Genomic DNA, 14065 nt, shown 5'->3' on the forward strand with positions numbered 1-14065 from the left:
CCCAAGGCCACAGAGGTAGTTCTGGAGCCACAGTTAGAATCCAGGACTCCCTGGTCCCTTGTCATTTGCACAGATTACTAGAATATGCCTCTCCTGGTTGTTAGTGCAATATTTATGAATGGATGTACAAAATACTGGAAGCTGGAGACAAATCTTGTTCTCACAAGGTTTCCAACAGGATTATGCAGACTCAGGATGTTTGAATAATTTGGATAAATTCTAGTAAAGGTATGCAAATCTGGTGGGCAGGGCAGGCTCAACTGAATTAAAACTCTGGATATTTCAAAAGTTGCCCACCCCATGATATTTCAATGACAATTTTAGTCATTTCTTTGACTACTGCACTAAACAAAATCCAGTGCATTTGTTCATCACATTAGTTATGCAGCACACTGAGTGTGCTGCTCTCCTAGTCCAATGTGCTATCACTAACCTTAGAGGATTCATATTATATTTAATTTGCTAGTCATAGGTGATGCAAACAAATCCTGTTTTATCATAAAACAAACTGCAATGCGGTTTCCCTTCATAGGAGTAGTTGTTATCAGAATCACTATTTAAGGAAAATATGGTCTTTTTAAAATCCAGTATTATACTGTAGTTTGCAAGTCTAAACATATTTTGTTTATTGTTCATATGTAGTGGTTTTTTCCTTTGGTGAACTATTAACAATGAATGAAAAAGGATACATTTATTTTATGATATGTATTCTTTGAGTAACATCGGAACACAATAATGCTATAAATTGTCATTCATACAAGACAGAGTTCAACTGCAAAAGCATATGGTAATTTTCAAGAATCTCTAAGCTTTGCTCTTTTTTAAATGTCACCAGTTCCACTTACACTACTGTATCTTAGCCCTGCGTTTCCTGTGACCTTATCAAGAAAGCAATTTTCCCGTCTTGTAGAACACCACCTGAGAACCTGCCAAAAGAAATCGAAAATCTAGATTGAAACCCAGAGAGTAGCAGTGGATTGTGAAAACAGAAGTGTGCACTTCAAACTTCAAAGTGCTCATGACAGAAGTGGAGCTGATATGTAGTTATGTTATGAATACTGTAGGAGCTATGATGTAAATACCTAAGGATACAGCTCTGTAACCTAGTTATCACTGTATAGATTATATTGGGGTTATAAGACTTTTTGGTGTGAATGTACTGATCTAATTTAATAAAGTTAAGAGCAACCAGGGAAGCAACACACTGGCTTCCCAGATAAGAACACTTGAGTACATCCTAGAAAGCCAATGGACCAAGCTGTCAGCTTCAGAGATCCTGTATCTTGTCTCTAACATGCTGTAAACATTGTTTTGCAATGCTGGGTCCTACCAGGTCAAAGGGCTATGAATAAAGTATTTTGATTCTTGTGAAGGTGGGCACGTCTAAGCAGCTGTTGAGCGGACAGACTGACAGAGAGAGAGAGAGAGACACTGAAGGAGTTGGGAATGGTGAGCCTTAGAGAAAAGCAGGCATTGCATTTAGTTTGTCTTCTCTGAAACATTTCTGTTCTAAATAAATGGTATTTGCTGTAAAGAAGCTGTTTGAGTTCTAATTACCACTCTCATTGCTCCAGAGGGAACAGAACTGCAGCATCTAGGCATAAGCCAGATCTGCTGAGGTAATCACAGTTGATACACGAGGACCTGCAATTCAGTGCCCGGTCTGAGAGAAGGAGAATCGCCTGATTCCACCTTGAAAGAGAAGTGATGGCTCAAGGCCAGACACCTAAAAAGGGTGCACTCAAAGAGACCAAAAAGGGTCAGAAAGCTCAGTATCTCTGGTAACTGACACTGCTATCCCATGGACTCATCTAGAGACCTCCACTGTTTCCAGATTCCTCCCATTCACGTGGTGTTATTTCTGATGATAGAATAGTCTCAGGTAATAATACTGGGAAGTAAAATGTAAAACCAGAATTTCCAGATCATTATTGGTTAAAAATTAGTGCAATTATTCCAGTTTTCATGACTCTTGTCAAGGTTCCTTCCCCACTCTGAACTCTAGGGTACAGATGTGGGGACCTGCATGAAAGACCCCCTAAGCTTATTCTTACTAGCTTAGGTTAAACGCTGCCACCACCAAAGTGTTACACAAAGAACAGGGGAAGTGCCCACTTGGAAATGTCTCCCCCCAAAAATATCCCCCCAAGCACTACACCCCCTTTCCTGGGGAAGGCTTGATAAAAATCCTCACCAATTTGCATAGATGAACACAGACCCAAACCCTTGGATCTTAAGAACAATGAAAAAACAATCAGGTTCTTAAAAGATCATTTTAATTAAAGAAAAAGTAAAAGACTCACCTCTGTAAAATCAGGCTGGTAAATACCTTACAGGGTAATCAGATTCAAAACATAGAGAATCCCTCTAGGCAAAACCTTAAGTTACAAAAAGACACAAAACCAGGAATATACATCCCATTCAGCACAACTTATTTTATCAGCCATTTAAACAAAACAGAATCTAATGCATATCTAACTAGATTGCTTACTAACTCTTTACAGGAGTTCTGACCTGCATTCCTGCTCTGGTCCTGGCAAAAGCATCACACAGACAGAGAGAACCCTTTGTTTCCGCCCCCCTCCAGCTTTGAAAGTATCTTGTCTCCTCATTGGTCATTTTGGTCAGGTGCCAGCGAGGTTATCTTAGCTTCTTAACCCTTTACAGGTGAAAGGGTTTTTCCTCTGGCCAGGAGGGATTTAAAGGTGTTTACCCTTCCCTTTATATTTATGACAACTCTCAAAGACAAAACCATAGAATCTTACAACTTTAAAGCAAGGGGAATGCAGGAGTTTGGTAATTAGACTATAGACCCTTTACTAGGTCAAATCTAGCCCAGGTTATTACATAGTCTGAGCTCTTTGTCATAAAGGTAGGTGAGAAATTTAGAACATCAAAAGTACTGTGGCTTTCATAAAACAGAAATCATCTCAAGAAAAAAAACAAACCAAAACAACTTTACAGCTTGGCTCACCAATTCCATAATTCAACGACCTCTCTTCAGAAAAGAGCTGCCATAGCTTCTGGCTGGTCCAGTGTACACAGACAGCTCTGTGTACAGCTCTGAGAGGCTGTGGTTGCTGTCATGATTTTTTTAAAATTATGAATGTGCGGGGGGCGGGGTGGAGGGTTGGTTTTGTTTTGGTTTTCTTAGTCTCTTTACTGTAATGTGAAACAAGGAGGAAGAGGATAGAATATTGTATTTTAGGTGCTGATGATCGGTGGCGTGAGATCGATCAGATTAGAGGATAGTGTCTCATGGGAAGTGGGTAGAAATTTTATAAACAAACTGGGCAAAACATTAGAGAAAATACTGTAGGAACAATCCTGTACTGGGAAGGGACAGATCTCTTGGATTCTCTAATGACTTTGTGAGATTCATTTCCTCCCACTTTTCCTTGGAAGACCCAACCGAACAGAGGACTCCCAGATTTACCCTGGATCATCTGTTACGGAATGGAGCTACAGAGCAAATCTTGATATCTGAGGTAGGCCCAAGAATGTACTCCAGAAGCATCAGGCACCTCCTGCCCTATTCATGATCTAAAGAGGCTCATCTCCATTTTTGCTGGGTTCTATTCTTCCATAGGTAGATATCGCACTATCTGATTGAGGCAGTAAGGCCTGGATCCACAAAGGGACTTAGGGATTGCAACACCAAACCTTAGGTGCCTAGGAAATCACGCAACCAATACTGGGATCCACAAAGTGTGAGTTAGGTGCCTATGCTCCCTATAGAATGAATGGGGGGAGAGAGGCAACTAACAATGTGATCCACAACAGCCTGCACATAAGGAGGGGAGCTGCCTAAGATAGCCAAAAGGAGGCTCATGAGAGGGGCTAAGCCCCTAGTCCTCATGGAGTGAGGCACCTAAGTCCAGGCTGCAGGGAAGCACCTAGCTATGCCTAAAGAATCATTGGCACAGGCCGACTGGACCCTGGGTCTCCCACCTCGGTGCCCTAACTGCCAAGTTATAGAGTGTGTCTGTCTCGCTGAGCTAATGACTATTTAAGTATTTATACACAGTGGAACAGCTTCAACAGGAGAGACTGACGTAGACCCACATAAAAATATTCCATAAGCCACCCTCCTGAGAGGTGGGAGACCCACTGTTCAAGTCCTTGAAGTCAGTGGGAGTTAGGCACCTAAATACCTTTGAAGATCTATGCCTAGGAGTCTCCACTAGATGGACATGAGCCATTCAAGGTCTGGTGGTCACTTAAATCACAAGATTGGCTGAAGAGGGTTCTTCTGACCAATCAGAAACCTGAGCAATTTGGTATGCAATTTGCCATTTCAACTAACCATGAAAGAGAATGCATTGAGAATACAGCTGGGCAATGCCACTTCTATTGTTTATATCAACATTGTGTATCTTTTTCCATAAGCATCTGTGAAACTTGACCATTTTCCATGAATCAATATTTTTTTTTTAAAAATTGAATCTACCTTTAAAACCTAATTTAAAATATGAAATTCCCCACACCACTGCTAATCATAGGAACATTGGAGTGTCTTATGTGGGCATGCAGAAATCTCCTATTCCACATGAAGCTTATTATAATTTCCTCTAACTATTTAAATAAAAAGAAGGGAATGACGGGATATATATATAAGGCTTCCAGAAAGGTAATCATTTTTAATTAATTGATTTGCCCTAACAAGAACAAGGTCAGATTTGTCCATAGAAAAGCTTCTCTTTTAAAATATGAAATCAAAGGCTTCCAATTAGTGGAATGCCTCTGCTGTTTTTAGCTCTTTCTTTGGAAATAAACACAGTGTGAAGGTTTCTTGCTCAGTCGTTCCTGCCATCCACCACCATGGACCCTCCCTCACTCCAAAGCCTGCATAACCCTCTCATGCTTAAGCATTGTTCTCGCTCCTGCCTGTTTCCATTGTTATGTAGTCGGCTTGGCTTATAAACTCTTTTGGAGAGAGGACCCTATCTTCTTCTTTGGGTAATGTGCCTAGCGCACGCACGCACATGCAGCCCTGCAATTTCTGCCACTGTTCATTATGCTACCACCCTAGTTAACGAACCCCAAAATTCCTTCTCCTGCCCTTATTACTGTTGGTTAGGAGATTACAAGGAAGTCTATTCTTTATAGGAGACATCATTATATAGGTGTGCAAACCAGAGGGGAACCGTTTGAGTGTCTGGTAATTAAGAACTCAGGAAGGACGTATTTGGGGAGACCTAGGACTGGAAGCGTTGTTGGTTCACCCTGCAGAGAGTAATTAGACTGATGAAAGCCAGAGTGAGACCTTATACTTGTGGCAGGCTACCAGTGTCAGGAAATTGAACTATAGTTGAACAGCACAAAGGCTCCCAAAGTTACAAGGCAGGTGATGACAGAACTCCTTACGGGTCTGTGTGGACTCCAAAACATCACAACAGGACAGGCAGTTCGTAAAAGTCTGCTGCATAGCAAGGATTTATTTTTTGTGTGGGAAGTTCATTCTTTCAGGTCTCCATTTCTTTGCCCCCGCCCCACCCCACCACACATTCACTTTCTCTTTCTTCCCACCCTCCTTCCTTGTGCTCTCTATCTGCTATGGGGATCTCTGGTTGTCTATCTCTGTCCTCCCATGTGTTAATTGAGTGTGCTGCAGCTCCTGGTTCCTTGGTTATCTCTTTAGTAAATCAGAGGTCCCTGGGAGACATTGGAGAAGCTAGACAGCATGTCTGTAATTTTCATGATGCTGCATAACAGAGTTCTTGATGGGAGAGGGTTCACCATGATCTCCTCCAGTCCTGCTCCACTTGTGTAGGCCCTTCATTCCACAACCTTCATTCCTTATGATCATTCTTTCCCTTTGTCATTACTGCTGATTAATAACAGGGCCAAGTTTTCAAAGGTAGGCACATACAAGTATATACTTTACAGACATTGGCATCTGCCTAGCTTATATGTGTATTTCCCCAATGTGTGCGCATAGCTTGTATATTTGTCCATGCACATGGCCTGTTAAGTACCTAACCATCCATTTTTTTTCTGTTTCCTTTTCATCAAAGACAGTGTGTGCTCATTACAAGCTTGTGAAAGAACCTGCTAGTTCTAGGAACTGTTCAGTCAGACACTTCAATTCTGCCAATTCCTGCTCCTCTTCCAATTAGCGCTTTAGAGTATAAGCCTTTGAAACTTATAGTAAAAACTCCTTATGGGTAGGAGCTATTAAAACTGGCTGCTGCCAGCACATCCTCTTTAGAGAGACAGATGTCCCACTATTAAAACTGACATTCTCTGAATAATGGACAGGAGCTGGCCAGGAAATGAAAGATGAACAGCAAAAGTGGCAGTACATGGGCCTGGCACAAAGTCAATTGAAGTGAATGGTAGTCTCCCTGGACTTCAACAGGCTTTGGATCAGACTCCAAGACCGCAGAGGAGAAGGCATCCAGGAACAGCACTAGAAGGGGTCAGCAGAGCATCAGGAAACCAGGGTGTACGGCATGGGAGCAGAAGAAGAATCTTGAAGGGCCTGGAGGAAGAAGAGTTCCTGGGTGAAAGCCAAACTGGGAGGGTAGCGTGGTTTAAAGAGCACGTACCCCGGAAAAAAAGGAATGGTTAATCCATTTACTCATTTAGTAGTTATAAAATTTGCACATCCACCAATGTTTTTTAAAACATTTGAAGTTCTGTTTTCTGCAGCTGTTTTTCTTCTCATTTTTGGCACATTTCTCGTTATAGCCAGAGCCACGTAGCTCCCAGTCTCTCTCTCCGACAGACTCCTGGCACCTCTCAGGCCATCTCTTTTAAATCTCCCAGCTGCCTCTCTTACCCCTTGTAGCATTTCTTGCCTACTCCATCTGTCTATTTTTTCTCTCCTCCAGCTGCCACATTTGGCTCTCCAGACATCTTTCATTCCCCCTTTCCCCCCTCTTCCCCAGACTATGCTTTTTTAGCATGTTGTTGTGGATTAATTTTACAAGGATGATTGTCTTCCAAAATCTGAAAAAATTCTTATCATATAGAAATCTATTAAACAGAATCTCATCTAAGCTTCTTCACAGTTGTCATGAATCAAACTGTGAGTTCCTTATGGCTAAGGACAAAGCTGGGAAGCTGACAGAAAGACACATGGTGCTAAATTATCAAAGACATGATTGTACAAGATTTCTCTTTGCCTTCGTATGAGTAAAACTCAGTTATGATGATTTCATGGAGTTTGTAACACCCTCTGTGTAAGAAAATCTACTCAGCATCCCACATTACATTAAAAATGTAAATACTGAAATACAGAAAAATTTCAAACAACAACTCAGAATGATTCGGCAACCAATTTCCTGATTCTTTTCTTACTCATGCAGCATGCAATCAGTGTCATCAATACATCAAAAACCTATTTCTTAAACTATTGTTTTGGATTGTAGGGGCAGTGGTAACAGCCACCTTATAATTTTTTAGTCCAGTGGTTGGTGCACTCTCGTGGGATGTGGGAGTGCTAAGTTCAATTCCCCACTCTGCCTAAGGGGGAGAAAGGATTTGAACAGCAGCCTTCTACACACAGGCGGGTGCTTTAACCACTGAGCTACGGACTATTCTGATATTAAGCTCCCGCAGTCTCTCCTGTTGAAGCTGTTCCACTGTGTATAACTAACAAAAGAGTGATTGCAACAGGGGGACTGAACCTTGGGTCTCCCATGTGGGTGCCTTAAGCACCAGGCTACTGAGTCATTGTCACTCTTGCTCTGTGGCCCAATAAACCCTTAGTATTTATACAAAGTGGAACAGCTTCAACAGAAGAAACTGAGGAAGCCCCACATCAGACTATCCCATTGGCCAGTGGTTAGAGCATGCTCCTAAGAGGTGGGAGACCACTATTCAAATATTTTTCTCCCACCTCACGCAGAGATGAGACTTGAACCTGTGTCTCCCACATCCCAGGGGAGTACTGTAACCATTGAACTAAAAGTTATAAGGTGGGTGGCACCTCCTCCTCCAGCAGCCAGATTTTGAATAAGACCCAATCTGGTAGGTGGCCTCTGTGCACTTCTACCAGATCAGGCCCTGCATTCAAGATAGGTGGATAAATGCCTAGTTCCCCATGGCTCATGTATTGCTGTGGGGCTTAGGCAGAAGATAGGCCTCCTGATGCCTAGAGTGAGGCAACAGTGTACATGCCCAGAGGCATAAACGTAGGTGCTGAGGGAACTATTACCCTGAAAAGTCAGGTGCCAAATAGGTTTAGGTGCCTACAGGGTTCAGTGGGAGTTTTGTGGACAACAGTGGAGCCTAAAACTGGGACTTAGGCACCTAAACCCAAATCTGGGGTACCCTAAGTACCTTGTAATCATTCGCTAGTTCTGCTACTGTGATGAATCTTCACATTCACTGCAGACGTAAATTTACAAGTTAACTTCGACAAACATTACTATTAAACCTTTAGTGTCTTCCGCTATTTTGGCTGAAGTCAAGTCAGACTTTTGAAAGTGCTTACAAACTTGAGGATACGAAGGAGATATTATGTAAAACCTGGCTAGGACTCTATAAAAGCCCTGTAGGAAAATGCCATCTGAACAAAACGTCCTTGAAGGATCATAAAGTAATACAAAAGACAGAACATAAAGGTCTTATCTTTGCATAGCTTTACTGCCTATCTGAATTACTGTAGTTGCATTGTTTCACTGTAACACAACTATTTATCCTGGTATAATCTTGGACCACTCTACCTCCCCTACCTTAATGGGCGGGGTGAGTGACATCCTCCAAGACCAAAGCCAGTGGTGCTCCAGGAATTAACCAGTAGGGCATGTATTTTGAGAATACATCCATTACCCTTCCTCAGAGTCTAATGGCCTGATCCAAAGCCTAGTAAAATCAATAGGAAAATGTCCATTGACTTCAATGAGCTTTGAATCAAACCCGAGGCCCTGTTTAGATTAGGAAATTAGGTGTTTTTAACAAACATGTTAGCTAACAGATTAATCAACATGTTTTCAAACTTAGTGCAGACAAAGGCAGTGGTGTTTAAAAATATGTAATGTTGTCATGTCAACCCTAGGGTCTTGGCAAGGCACCTGATCATCACCAGGCCAGAGAACAAGAATCCCAATGTTGTTCCCCTACTGAGATTTTACTGCCTGCAAAAGGAAAAGGAGTACTTGTGGCACCTTAGAGACTAACCAATTTATTAGAGCATAAGCTTTCGTGAGCTACAGCTCACTTATTATGCTCTAATAAATTGGTTAGTCTCTAAGGTGCCACAAGTACTCCTTTTCTTTTTGCGAATACAGACTAACACGGCTGTTACTCTGAAACCTGCCCGCAAAAGAATCTCTGACAACAATCTGAGAAAACTTGGTTTTGTGTGTTAGCTCAAGAGCTGCAGCAGAGTAAAACTCTACAACTAAATGGCTCATCGGCCACATACGTCTAGGATAGCAAGCAGCTCTACATAACTATCAAGCATTATCAATAATCCATGGCCATATGAAGAACCCTATTAATAAGAAATGCTGTTATTTGGAAAAGACTAAGCTAATGATGCCCTAGTTTCAAAGAAACCAGATATGCTCACTGTGACACCGCACTCTGAACTTCCCATATTAGATCACCAGATATCTTTGACAGTGAGAAAGTAGAATATGTCTCTGTGTTCAGCATACCCACGCAGCTCCACCCTTTGGATGATCAAGGGACACATCAAATTAGGTAACAGGAATGGGATTAAACATATTTTTGAGATTAGACAATATTTATGTCCCCCCCCGCCCTTAAAGTGAATTAGACAGAAACATTGTTTAATGGTGCTGAGCCTCACAGTATATATTGCATTTTACCAGTGCACAGTTTTTCACGCTGTTGGATATACATTTAGTTTTAAAAGAAATTCTCAATCCAAAGCAGTACTTGTAGCTAATTAAGAGACTCTCAGATGAATTCCCATTTATTTTACTAAAAGTTGGACTGCCTTTATGGAGCTCTCCTTTACTTTTTTCAAACTAAATATTTAATACAACCAGTGCCTTAGTTTGAGTCTCCAAGACTGAACTGTTAGACAATCAACTAAAGATAGGTTGTATCAACTAAAGATAGGTTGCATCATAAAAACAATGCAGCCAAGCTATTGTTTGGGAATCTATTGTTATTACCAGCATTATTATTTTGTTGCTAGCTTTTAGAACAATCATATTTTCAGTGTGAAAGATACAACATTAAGTGATAATGAAGATTAACAATAAGAGATACGTACAAGACATGCTAACCATTAAGTACAGTGGGTCAAAAACAATTTTAAATGTCCATGAGAAATTTCAAAGCTATTTCTGTTTCACAGGGATCATAAAAGACTGATTTTTCATTTACTGAATTTTTTTCTGTTTTTTTTCTTTACTGAAACTATTATCAACATTTTTCATTTACTGAAAACTGGAGCTTTGAATAAAAAATTTACTGAAAAAACAAAACAAAACACCAAAAACACATTTTTTGGTAAATGAAAAATGTTGATAACTACCACAAAAATTGGAAAAAGGTAATTTTTAAATGAAAATACCTTTATGTTAAAAAAATTTAAACTAGCTTTACTATTAATTAATTACATTTATGAATGGGAAGAAAAAGGATGATCTGTAGAAGAAAGATAAAAATATTTTGTTTTGACTCTTTTACAGTGTTTTCTTCCAACAAATTTAGTATTTAGTGAATAATCAAACTGATATTGTTGCATGCACACTATACAATACTTATGCAGAGAAAGATTTTTTAAAAATATATTTTTATTTCACTTATACCAGTGGTTCTCAACTAGGGGTATGCATACCCCTGAGGGTACGCAGAGGTCTTCCAGGGGGGACAGCAACTCATCTAGATATTTTCCTATTTTTACAACGGGGTACATAAAAAGCACTAGTGAAGTCAGTTCAAACTAAAATTTCATATGCAGAATGACTTGTTTATACTGCTCTATATACTATATACTGAAATGAAAGTACAATATTTATATTCCAATTGATTTATTTTATAATTATATGGTAAAAATGAGAGTCAGCAATTTTTCAGTAATAGTGTGCTGTGACACTTTTGTATTTTTATGTCTGATTTTGTAAGCAAGTAGTTTTTAAGTGAGGTAAAACTTGGGGTATGCAAGACAAATCAGACTCCTGAAAGGGGTACAATAATCTGGAAAGGTTGAGAGCCACTGGCTTATACAAATGATCATTTGCAATGTTATCTCAAAGACACAAACAAATATCCCATTATATCTATCTATCTATCTAGATATATCTATCTATCTACCTTATACCAGTTTATATATGTAAGCAGTGTCAGGATGAGCTCCACCCTGACATCTGGTGGTGAGGTGTGGCAAATTGTGGAAAAGAACTTCAGGGGCCGATCTCATTTGCATAGGCACACCCACCCCGCCTAGAATGAGCCCATAGCTGCCCAAATGGTCACTTTGGCTGCTGTGGGATCCCCAGTGTCTCTGTTGTTGGGGCAGGAAGAATAAATTGTTATTACCCTGATTATGGGAACTGTGCTTGGAACTGTACTTGGCCTTTTGTTATGATGGAGGGACTCACCATCAACTAAGTAGCACTCGCTAGGCAAGGGTCATGGGTTCCAAAACTCTGTGAATTGAGAGAGGTTGAGGACAAGTATTAATACTTTGTGGCATGGGCCCCTTGGTGAGGGCCTTACATGCTAATTGCACTTCCTCCTCTCTCCTCTGTAGAATATCAGAGCTAATTTTGATTCCATTAGGAGTCTAGTTACAGGCTGCTGAGCTCACTTTGGGCTAATGGTGTGCCAGCACTGAGGCTCCCCTACTACAAGCTGAATTCACCAAAGAGCTGAACTGACTAAGAGCTGAAATCACTGAGCATTGTGTTAAGTAGTGGGGGAGCCTGAAGATCTATTGTGGAGCAGTTTATGGGACGGCTGGAGTGCCTTGTGGACAGGCTGGTGGAGTAGTTCATAGGACGGCGGGAGCTGCTGGTGGGACGCAGAGCAGTTTGTGGACTGGCTGGTGGAGCAGTTTGTGGACCGGCTGGTGGAGCAGTTTGTGGGACGGCGGGAGCTGCTTGTGGGCCACGGAGCTGAGCAAAGCAGTTTGTGGGGTGGCTGGTGGAGCGGAGCGGAGCGAAGGCCTATGGAGCTGTGGGGCAGTCAGCTTCAGATCATGTAAGGTGCCTTTTACCCCCGCCCCCATCTCCACCCAGGTTGGGAGGTAAAGCTCTGCAGATAAACTTTCGAACTCTGGGGCTGCCCTGACCAGGGACAGAGACTTTTGAGTCATTGGACTTTTGGGACTTTGGGTGATTTGGGGTTGCTGGACTCAAGAACCAAAGGGAAAGGGCATGCCCCAATTTGCTTGGGGTGGGTTTTTTGCTCATGGGTTGTGTTATGAATCCTGTTGATGGTGGTTCCCCAACATAATGCCACATTGTTTCTCTCTGTTATTAAAAAGCTTTTTGCTACATTCAGACTAGGTGCTTGCCAGAGGGGAAGTATTGCCTCTTGGAGGTGCCCAGCGGGGGTGGTATATATTTGTCCCAGGTCACTGGGTGGGGGCTCGAGCCAGTTTGCATTGTGTTATTGGAATGGATCCCCTAGATATTGAACCCGGCCCTTGTTGCTGCCAACTCTGACGGGCAGAAGGGTTACATATATATATAATTTCTCCCACATGGAAAAAATATATAGGTAATATGCAAATGCGATATAAATAGTGCATTGTTTTACATATGTATATATTAAATATATTCCTAGTTTGGTCTCACATAGGAACTAATATAAAAGCCTACATACATATGTAATATGTAATCCATTATGTGTATAATACACATATGTCTTTTCCACATAGGATTATCTTCTGTTAATTTGCACAAAATTGTGAATTTGAGATCAAATTTTTGGTTATATGCATAATGTATACATATTTTAAAATCCTCTCTGCATCAGTAAATCCCATGTTGTACATGGTACACACTACAATATCTGTTTGATCACTCACTTATTATTAGGTGTAGTTATGTGTGTGCAGGCGCTTATGGATTGAGAGAGAATTTGTGAAATGTGAGAGACGGGATCACCAGATAACTCATACAGAATGGAGTATCATGAAGTGGCAAATAGCCTAGAATGACCATGTATGGTTTCCAAATATTTTAGGTGCCTCATGGTCCAGATCTTTACAAATTTCTAAGCTGGGTACAGACTGTAAACTCTAGAGTGTTATAAGAAATATGATTAATATGTTTTTGAGGGGTTTATTAACTGTGGTGTAACCGTGGAATGAATGAGCCAGGTTTCATCCTGGTGTAATCCCAATGATTTTGTCCCATAATTTTCTACTGTGAATGTTCTCTGAAAAGTAATTATAGGGAAAAAATAGATACCGCTTTTCAAAATTAACTATGCCATGTCCACCATTTGAAGGGAGAGACACACAATACATATAAAATCCTCTAAAGCACTAGTAGGACTGATAATCCAGAAAGAAGTACTGATTTAAGGGTTAATTTTGTTATAAAAATTAATGCATGGGATTGGCCCATGTTGTGGAGTAATTGTTTAATAAGATCATTGGAAACTAGTAATATTTGGAGGGAGAGCGGCTATTGTAAAAGTTGTACAATAAATTCACATGTGATCTGAAGATTGCGAGAAAGTTTCACTTCTTCGTGAATCTTTACATCAGACTTTAAATCCCTAAAATTAGGGGATCATAATGGAAAAGCTAACATATCTTCCATTATTGCAACACAGCAATAATATACATTTGAGCACTGTGTTATGCATTTCTGCCATTAATACCTCACAGTTTTTGGACTCCTGACTCACCAAAGATATCCTGTCTATGGATACAACCCATGGAGACAACCAAATGTTTGCTACTAAACACACACAATATGAGTATCTGCTAATCACAGTTCATCCCCTCTGACTTTCCCAAATAACTGCTACCACTGCCAGACTCAAATAGACCTCTCTGTCCCTCTAATAACTGGCTTCCTTCTAAGCCTACCAAAGGACCGGACACCCACAAACTCAGGTCTGTCACTCTTCTGAAACAGACAGAACTTAAAAGAAAATGCAATTACTATCGTCAACC

Source organism: Lepidochelys kempii, chromosome 2, assembly GCF_965140265.1.
Source record: "Lepidochelys kempii isolate rLepKem1 chromosome 2, rLepKem1.hap2, whole genome shotgun sequence".
Lineage (NCBI taxonomy): Eukaryota > Metazoa > Chordata > Testudines > Cheloniidae > Lepidochelys > Lepidochelys kempii.